Source organism: Diplotaxodon limnothrissa, linkage group LG10 (genome assembly GCF_057381915.1).
Source record: "Diplotaxodon limnothrissa isolate DT_005_m linkage group LG10, D_limnothrissa_male_GT1.1, whole genome shotgun sequence".
Taxonomy (NCBI): domain Eukaryota; kingdom Metazoa; phylum Chordata; class Actinopteri; order Cichliformes; family Cichlidae; genus Diplotaxodon; species Diplotaxodon limnothrissa.
In genome coordinates this window covers 35,275,634-35,284,869 of record NC_140605.1, presented here as the reverse complement: position 1 = coordinate 35,284,869, position 9,236 = coordinate 35,275,634, and positions in this window count along the sequence as shown.

Genomic DNA, 9,236 nt, shown 5'->3' with positions numbered 1-9,236 from the left:
TCGGGTACTGCCTTGGAGTGGTTCTCCTCATATCTACATCACCGATCTTTTTCTGTGGTGGTCTCCGGTTTTAGGTCATCCTCTACCTCCCTCCCTTGTGGTGTCCCTCAGGGTTCAGTTTTGGGGCCTTTATTGTTCTTAATATATCTTCTCCCCCTCCAGCACATAATGGGCTCTTTTGAGGACATTTCTTATCACTGTTATGCTGATGATATTCAGTTGTACGTTTCTTTTAAGCCCCAGGATTTATCTAATCTTCAGCTTCTAAATGATTGCTTAGATTCCATCAAATGTTGGATGGCTGCAAATTTCCTCCAATTCAACGAGGGGAAAACTGAAGTCCTCCGGACAGATTTGTATCCCAGATAGTGAAAGCCCTTGGTCCTCTCTCAGTGTATGTTAAATCCTCTATCAGGAATTTAGGTGTCACTTTTGACTCGACTCTCACATTGGATGGGCATGTGAAATCTCTGGTTCGGTCTTGTTTTTATCACTTAAGAAATGTGGCTAAGTTAAGCCCTATTTTATCTCGCTCTGAACTGGAGATAGCTATACGTGCATTTATTTCCTCATGCTTGGACTATTGTAACTCTTTGTTTATGTGTCTAAGCAAAGGTTCTCTGGATCGTCTGCAAGTTGTGCAAAACGCTGCAGCTAGACTTTCGACAAAATCCTCCAAGTACTTACATGTGACACCGTTGCTATTTCAGCTACACTGGCTTCCTGTTGAATTTAGAGTACATTTTAAGGTCCTGGTCTTGACATTTAGAGCCTTGTATGGACTGGCACCAGCCTACATCTCTGATCTGCTACAGCCTGATGTCCCCAGCAGGTCCCTGAGGTCATCTGATCAGGGCTTACTTGCTATAAAAAATACTAAGATGAGAACTAAGGGTGACAGAGCTTTTGTCACTGTGGCCCCGAGACTGTGGACTCTCCCCCCCAACATTAAGAACTGTGGCCTCAGTCGTTGTTTTTTTAAAAAAACAACTCAAAACTCACCTGTTTTTGGTTAAATTTCTGCCTGTTTTATACTGTCTGTTTTACCTTTTTATTATTTGTTATCTTATGTGCAGCACTTTGTGATTCTGTCTAGAAAGGTGCTACATAAATAAAATTTTATTTTATTGTAGTTATTACTACTTTTATGTTCACAGCTCTGAATGAATCTTCAGATGCTTTTGGTGACTTTTTTTACTGATCACGTTAAAAAAAGAAAAAGAAAAAAGAAGACTGCTGTTTGCCCACTCACAGGCTTTTTCTGCTTATAATGCAATGCCAGGTGAGTAGTTACCGTGGAAGCTTGTGTGAAATGCACTTTAATGTCTCTCCCTATTTTGCCGTCGCCAGAGGTTGCAAAAATACAAACATTCTGTACTTAAGTAGAAGTACAGATGCAGTCCTAATCGCATAGTTTGCATGGTTGGATCTTAACAAGGTTACAAATAGAGCTTCCACATGCAACAAAAAGAAAGGGGAGTGAGACAAAACACTTTTTGAGCATGCAATTTATTCAAAACAACGCTTAAACTGAAACAGGCTGTTTTACAGCCTAGTAAACTGTTTAGGAACACATACCTTTAAAAGGCCAAATCTGTGCACAAATGAGGATTCATTGTCATTTTCTGTCAGGTAGTCACACTGTCATGATGTTCTGATGCCAAAGGCAAAACTGGCCCTTATTGAATGTGGTCAGGTTGTTGAACTGATAATCAGGGTCTCTCGCAGCGCACCATGGCTGCTGAGGTGGGATGCAGTAAGACAGTAATTTGGATTTTCATAAATGATCCTGAGGGTTATGGAACAAAAAAGTCAAGTGGAAGACCCCAAAGAAATTTCACCAGCACTGAGCCAGAGGATCCAACTGGCTGTCTGTCAAGACACTGGACGATCCTCGACGCAAATTAAGGCCGTTACTGGTGCGACTGCAGCTCCATAGCCATCAGACAGCATCTGAGACTGAAGGGCTTCAAAAACAAAAAACGTCTTCAAAGGCCTCGTCTCCACAGAACGCCACAGTCTGTTTGGACTGACAGAGCACCAAACACTGGACACTGAAAGGTGGAAGAAAGTTTTATTCTCTGATGAGAACAAATGTAACCTTGATGGTCCTGATGGTTTCCAACGTTACTGACATGACAAGCAGATCTGACCTGAGATGTTTTCTATGCGCTACATTGGAGGGGGCGCCATAATGGTCTTGGGTGCTTTTTCCTTCAGTGGAACAACGGAGCTTCAGGAGGTGTAGGGGCGTCAAACAGCTGCTGGCTATATCCAGATTTTGCAGAGACCATGACTGAGGGCCCTCGTCTGTGTGGTAACAGGACAACGCTACAGTACACAATGCTGCAGCTTAAGTGACTTCTTCCAGGAGAATAACATCATTTGGACCATCCTGCGTGTTCCCCTGGTAGGGCTGCAAACATTTGATCTGCTGTATAACAGCCTGTTTCAGTTCAAGCATGGTTTTCAATAAATTGCATTCGCAAAAAATGTTTATTCTCACTCCCATTTCTTCTTGTTGCATGTTGAAGGGTTACTTGGAACCTTGTTAAGATCCAACCATGAAAAATAGGATTTTTTTTGCCATTTTTTTCAGGTGGTCGTAACACTGCATCAGTGTTTAAAAAAAAAAAACTTCAGTAAAAGTTGAAGTACTTCTTGAACTTTTTTGCTCAAGTAAAAGTGAAAAAGTACCGGCTCTGTACTAAGAACATAAAAGCAGCTTCATGAATGACAATTCCATAAACCATTTTTGTGCAAAGCTAATGGATCCTTGTGCTATATTAATGTAATAATAAAATGACATTTGTAGATGGAATTTTTATATTTTTATAAAAATATAAAAATATTTTTATATATTTTATTTTATTATTGTTTACTATTTAATTTGTAAAAATGTGTATACATACACACACACACACACACACACACACACACACACACACGTAGAAAAACATTTAGTATACACATCCAGAAATGCATACACTATTATATATTGTACATATATTTATTAGTTTCAGGTTGGCCATTCTTGTATTTTGCTCGTTTGTGTTGTTGTGTTTGCACATCTCTGTTGCTTGTGGGGCTCGCACACAAGAATTTCACTCGCATGTGCTGTGCCAGTGTGCCTGCACATGTGATGTGACAATAAAAGTGATTTGATTTGATTTGATTTGACAAACTGTTTTGCAATCTAAATTCAATACTAATAAATAGACTTTGCTGATGTTCTACTTACGTTATTCAAGCTAAGAAAAAGAGAATATTTTTTTTCAAAAAAACCAAAACCTAAATTGTAGAGGGTGACTCTGCCTCTAAACAGGTAAATGAGTAGGGAAGAGAAAGTGGATTTGGCAGGTGGGGGATGCCTAAAATCAGTTGTTTCTGTTGAGAGCTCCAGTAGATTTTGTTAGTGTGCACAGTGTGATCAGTTGACCTGCTGCTCTTTGTGAATGAATACAACTGTATTCAACCAGATGTCAGCAGAGGTTTTCATGAAGGAACTTCCAGGCTTCAAAATACTCAGTTTTCATGTTTGTAGTTTATTACATGGACGTGATGACAGTGTTTTAGCTGAAATTTGGGAGCCATTTGAACATAATGGAGATAAAGATTGAGGAGGCTGTGCTTTGATGGCATATGTGTGAAAATCGTAAATGATTGATGGAGGAAAGGTAGTGCTCCAAAGCCTTTTTAGACACTTCCCCATTCAAACGAATGGGGAGAAATTTGTTAGGTTTTTGGGAATTTCACGAAAACCTTGGACGAATTGCTACCAAACGTCATAACACACCATTCCCGGTCGAGCCGCACGAAACAATATAACATGTGAAGGTTTTCTCAAAGCTGCGGGACAAGTTTTGTGGCAAAATTTCAGGCAGCAGCAGGAAAAGTAGAAGAATAACTAGACAGCAAAACTTTCCTCAGAAATTTTGAGTGTGACTATGCTGCTGCTGGGTCAGTTGTCAAAAACGTCAGGGGTGGGCAATTAATTTTTATAAGGGGCCACATGAGAAACCCGAGCTGTGTCAGAGGGCCACTTCAACAACAACTTGAACCTAAGTCTGCTCAACTTTCTTCAATTGTAAAATTCACTAAATTATATATTACGAATAGCTGGTACAGGTAATCAGAAGTATAAAACTAAAATAAAATTCTGTAAATATTTATATTGGGCTATGCTATGTGAAATTGTCGTGCATAGATCAAATAAAACAAAAACAACCACCGAATCAGTGTAATTTATGTTCAAGTTCAAATTTTATTCGCCACATGCAAGTTGCCCTGCAGTGGAATGGACAACCCCCCCCCCCCCCCCCCCCTTACACACACAACACAGACATCACATGGGGATACAAGTCAGGGAACGGTTACATTACAGAAAAACACTGAAATATACACTACAGTGGGAAAGTACAAGAGGAAAAAAAGAGACCTCTGGTCATGCTGGGCTCCTGGGAGGACAGCATGAGAACAGGAAACAAAAAAACTCCTCTGCACATAAATGTCCACAGCACAACATTATGGAGCACGTGACCAGCAACAGGGTCGGGTAGGGGGTGAGGAGTAATCCCATGCAAATACAGCAGCCATCCTGCCACTGCGCCATCTCTCCAGACCCGCCGTGTTCTCCAGGAGGGAACAAGCATCGAAGGCATTTGGAAGGGGAGGAGGGATGAGTGAGTGCTTATAAGTGTATGTGTGTGTCCAGAGTTCAGCTGAGACAGTGTCCTTCGCCCTGCCAGGCTAAGTAAACAGTCTGCCAGCCAACCCAGGTGTTCTTGCATGGGATGGGAAGAACAGACTAAACACAGTCTTTATCAGGGAGATTTTGTTCGGCTCCAGCCTTGAGCCCACAGCTGGCGCCGAAGGGATAGCCGCATTATAATGGTGGTTTTTCTTTAATGCGAACAGCTCATGAGAATTTCAAAGCAGTTCTACAGTCCAACACTGGTCTCTCAATCTCCCGTTGGAGAGCCGTGAGCTTCACCATGATGTTATCAAACTTACGCTCCGTGATGTTGTCGTTCTTGTGCTCAAAGAGCCGATTCTGAGAGCTCACGATCGCAGTGAGCTGCTCCAAGATGTGATCCAATGTACGCTCAGAGGTCTTATTCTGAGTATTCACAGCAGCCACAAGCTTCTCCAAGATCTTATCCGTGCTGCACTCAATGAGCCCATTCTGAGAAAAGTACCTCCAGGACACTCAGGCTCACCCGAGCCCAGACTTCTCATTGAGAAAAGGGTGTCAATAGCATTCAGAGACCAGTTGATCAAATCCATAATTCTCTTTAGGTTTTAGAGAACAGACTTTGAGAGAGTGTTCCAGGGAAAGTAATAAAAAAACATAGACAAGATAAGGACATAAGAGGCTAAGCAGGGAAGCTAAGGGAGAGGAGGAGAGGAGAAAAGTGTGACCGCCTTCGCCATGAGCTAAACTTGATTAAATCTACAAACAAGAAGTTTATAGAAATGCAACAATACAATGACTTATATCATGTTTTCCTCCTTTTCAACCAAGTCCAATAAGCACTCCTTAATAAACTCTCCGTCAGAAAATGCCTTACTGTTCCTGGCGATTTTGTGAGAAATTGCATAACTTGTCTGAACGGCTGATTCTCTGGTGGTGTGAAGTTTGGTAAAAAGTCCTTGTTGGGTTTGCAGTTTTGCTAGCAAAGCATCAGACACCCTTGCGTGTTCTTTTTCAGACAGATTTCTGTATTTATCCTCATGTTTGGTCGTGTAGTGGCGATTCAAATTGTAATCTTTTAACACAGCAACCTGAGTACCACAGACCAAGCACACAGCTTTACGTTTAATTTCTGAACAAGTACTTGGCAGTCCATGTCTTGTTAAAAACATGATAGTCTTTATCAGCTTTTCTTTTCTTAGCGTGTGCTGACATCTTGAGAGTAACATCATTTATTGCTGTTCACCTTCACTCAAAGCTCGCATCACGCATATACGTCAATGTGGAAGTAGCGTAGCGCTTTTCAAAATAAAAGCAGCACCGTTGTATTGCACGCTCTACAGATATTTCAATAATCTATCTAGTTGTAATTTATTACTGGCCTCACGTGGGCCACAAAAGGACTCACAAAGGGCCGGATGTGGCCCACGGACCAGGTCTGATCTACATGGTTGGAGCAAAGAACTGCTGAGTTTTAAATACAGAGTCATCAGTACACAGGTGTGAGGGCCGGTTACTATAGTAACTCCGGTGAGTGGCAGGTGGGACACACACACACTTTGCAGTTGGGGTCAGACACAGAGAGAGGGAAACGGGATTTAAGCTCTGAAACAAATTCTTCCCAAGGGAAAACTATAAGTCGTATCTATAAAATTCTTTTACCTTGTGTGGCAGGAACTTCTAATCTACCAAATACTGAATTTTCATGCTTGTAGAGTTTACAATGTGGACACGCTGACAATATTAAGGCAGCCTTTCCCTCTGGTTTTCAGCTGAAATTCAGGAGTTAACGTTGTCTAAGAGAGACTTGGATGGAGGAGGCTGTGCTTTGATGGCATTTGTGAGAAAACCTTAAATCCCATCTAAATGAGAATGACACTGGATGAAAGAAGACAACGATAGCCATGGTTTGATGTATATATATTATACATACAGGCTAAAGGGTTTGGGAGGGAAAGAAAGAGGGAGACTTTTTTTTTTCTTAATATTCTTCACTCTCAGGCTTTACAGCAGGTCATGTGATCATTCAGTGGCAGGAAAATCCCAGAAAAATCAAATTCTTCATGAAACTTAAACTGCTCTTATGAAAAAAAAACATAAAAGATATCAAAATACGGATTTAGTCAATAAAAGTTCAAAGTCTTGTGACCTGTGTTAAGTGTGAATGATGTTTCTGCGACAAAAAATGCCTGAGTGGTAGGGCTGCAAAACTGCCCTCGGTTTGTACCTCCTTTTAGACGCTTTGCAATTCAAATGAATGGGGAATATTCCTTAGTTTTGTGTGTGTGTGTGTGTGTGTGTGTGTGTGTGTGTGAGAGAGAGAGAGACTGAAAGCAGTCATATTAACTTAGCTTAGATGAGTTGAAATGTGGGAGAATCCACAACAAACAGGTAAATGGTTTCAGTTCTAATCATCCAATCAGAAAAGTTCATTCTAAAAGTCATCAACTGATTTCAACAGCCCAGATTTTAACAACTCGTTTTCTGAAGAGAAAGAGAAAACTAAGCCTGAAGTTAATGTGCCAATCAGAATGCTTTGTCATTCCCATACATTTAAATTCACCAACTGAAAATAACTGCCAACAGCTTTCAGTTGAAGTAAATACTGAGTACACTTCTGCCGGGTCAGTTGTGAGCAGACATCAGGATCTACCAGGTTGTAAGGAGGGCAAATCAGAAGTGTGAAAAGTGCTGTTAGATAGGCACACTTAATAAAAACACTGGCTCACTTTAAGCCCTGACTGTAGCACACAATTTTACCTCTTTCATCCCTTTGTATGTTACATCTCCTGGTGATTAATACAACAGCAGCGCTGCCTCTCGTGTGTTTCTGTTTAGGCGCACAGTTTGATGTTTGAAGGCTCGCAGGGACGTGAAACAATAACTCCCCTCAAACCTCAAAGTAACAAGCCTGTTTTAAAATGTAAGGAGTAGAAAGCACAGATATTTGTTTAAACATGTAGGGAGTAAAAGTAAAATACTCAAGTACAGAGAGTAAGGAGTATTTGTACTTTGTTACTTCCCATCTCTGGTCACCACAAACAAAACAAAGAATCACACTGGACTTGTCACAGTGACCTGAGCTGGACATGCTGGGCTGCTCTTCAAAACTAACTAAAGTTAAAGAAATAATGTGAAATTATTCAGATGTTTCTCCTTTAGTCATTTATCCTTATCTACTCTACTCACCGCTGCCCTGCTTTTCCCCTCTTCCTCTATTTTCTTCTTCTTTTGTCACTCGCAGAGATCCTCTTCAGCTGCTGTCGTGTTTAGATTTGTTTAAACAAAATCAAACATGCCATGTACAAAGTGAGAGGGTGGAGTCGGGGACATACTGTCACTGGCCTGAGGGCCCCAAATAGTTGCCCGGTAGCAAGCTACACCTCTGCCAGAAGCTCCCCAGATCATTACAGCTGGCAGGTACTACCTTAAATAAAGTTCTGCAGCCTTCTATCCGCCAGACTGCCTGAGAACCAGAGTGACGAGCAGCACAAGGCACATACTAGATTAAAGTAAAGCGCTATACAAATACAGACCATTTACCATTACTCTCTGACTCCTCATGTCTGAGTGGAAGGCTGAGGCAAAGCAGCAGGCGTTGAACAGAAAAGTGATGTTAGTGTGACACAACTACATCATAAATGTAGTGTTAGATGCTAAACGTTAAGATACTTTCAATTAAATTGATAAAATGGCGCCGTGTTACAGATGTGAGAAACGGTTTGGAACAAAAACGAGAAAAACAGGACGAGCTGTTTGAAGAGTTCTGCTCTTACACTGCCTGCATACAACAGCTGGAGCTTCAGCCTTGTTATTTTTTTGCACAAGAAGACCTTTAAAACATGTTTAAGTGTACACTTTCCAATGGTAAGAAATCTGACAACAAGTTGCAATCAGACAAAATCAGAACATTTAATCAGAAAAAAAACGCAGTATAGAAAAGACGGGGTTTGATTTTCAGGCAGAAGTAGATGCTTTCATATGGATGTATTACAGCTGCGCGAGAATTTGAATTGAATGTAAGATTTTAATGATTTATATGCTTCTGAGTAGCTTGATCTATATTATTCTAGTGATAATATCTATGAGATTTATTTTTAAATCTTCAAAATCATAATAACTATAGAACCAAACATTTTCAGCCATAATACATAAAGTACCATAACAATGAAATATTTGAACTGCATAAAATGTCAGCCATTACATACTTTGATAAAGTTTCATATAATGGCTGGTCCTCTCCATGCTCTCAGCTACTCTCAGGTAATAGTACAAATATACAAATATTCAGCATAAAACCATTAATCACTTTTTTTTTTCAGAGATGGATTATTATTTTTATTCTTAAGTTCATTTGACTTTTTATTCCAATGGATACGTTCCCAGCACCAGGTGGTGTAGTCACGGGAATTCCTGAGCTTCCAGGACTGATGATGATTATGAATATTCTGCTCAAATCAGAATAAAAACAGAAAAAAACTCATTTGCAAGAAACACAGAAAGAAAGAATAACTGACATCATATAATCAGAAATGTCCTCTAC